This window comes from Callospermophilus lateralis, chromosome 11 (genome assembly GCF_048772815.1).
Source record: "Callospermophilus lateralis isolate mCalLat2 chromosome 11, mCalLat2.hap1, whole genome shotgun sequence".
Taxonomy (NCBI): domain Eukaryota; kingdom Metazoa; phylum Chordata; class Mammalia; order Rodentia; family Sciuridae; genus Callospermophilus; species Callospermophilus lateralis.
In genome coordinates this window covers 26,188,273-26,189,273 of record NC_135315.1, presented here as the reverse complement: position 1 = coordinate 26,189,273, position 1,001 = coordinate 26,188,273, and the positions used below count along the sequence as shown (strand labels likewise).

Sequence of the window (1,001 nt, the reverse complement as noted above, 5' to 3'; positions counted from 1 at the left end):
GGCCCATACTGAGCCGTTCTAATTGGAACCTATTCTTACAAATTTTATGGTTAGGGGGAATTATCCTTATCTCCCTGAATCCTGAGATATGATCAGCATAAGAGTCACACAAATTCCCTTCCTCAGGGTAACTTGTGTTCTTATCAACGATTCAGGCCTGTGATTCCCCTGCAGATAATAGGTAGTTTGCTAAGGAATGACATGTCCTGTGAACTTAAGCCAGGCAGGAACGCAGGTAAATTGCTTTAAAAAAAATACATATAATATATATAGTTAGTTGTAGATGGACACAACTACCTTTATTTTGTTTTGTTTTTTTATGTGGTGCTGGGGTTTGAACCCAGTGCCTCATGCATGCTAGGCAAGTGCTCTACCACTGAGCCACAGCCCCAGCTCCAGTTAAGTTGCTTTTTAAGAGTGAAAGCATGTGGGGGTCAGCACAGTGGGTCCATTTTATAGATTTATCCCCTGAACTCCACATTCCCACAGCTCATGCCTCTCTGTCTCCTTTCATCTCGATATGCTAGAATCTAAGAAAAGTCCTAATAAAATGGTAGGGATTTGTCAAAGATTATAGGGAGCAGCTGTAAGGGAACCCTACTACATAAAGTTGGCATAGTTTATGCATCAAACTGAAGTGGCACCCCCTTTCTCCACAGAAAAGTCTTAACTGGGCTTCCCTCGAAATCTTCATCCAGGCTGTTTTTAGGACTGGCAGCAAAAGGGTCTCTGCAAAAGAGTCCAATATTGATAAACTTCCTATTTTCACGTCACCCTGTTTACTTGGCCACTGGCCAGGAAGATACAGCACTCCAGGTGCTGGACACCCCCTTACTAGTCTTTTGTAAACGTATCCAGTATAGTATTTTGTAGAAATGTGCAAACAAGGCCTCTGGCCTTGAGCGGGGCTTCACAGAGATGTCTACATTTTTAAGATAAGTTACCAATTGGGCTCCATGGTAACAGCTGGCAGAGGGAGGAAAGAAAGGGGAGAAGAGGCT

General features: G+C 43.2%; 1 non-coding gene across 1 annotated transcript; it reads right to left on the bottom strand.

Moving 5' to 3' along the window:
* Positions 1-319: 319 nt before the first annotated feature.
* On the bottom strand, positions 320-392 carry Trnaa-agc (transfer RNA alanine (anticodon AGC)). The gene has a single exon. It is a non-coding gene; the product is annotated as a tRNA-Ala (tRNA).
* Positions 393-1,001: the final 609 nt, after the last annotated feature.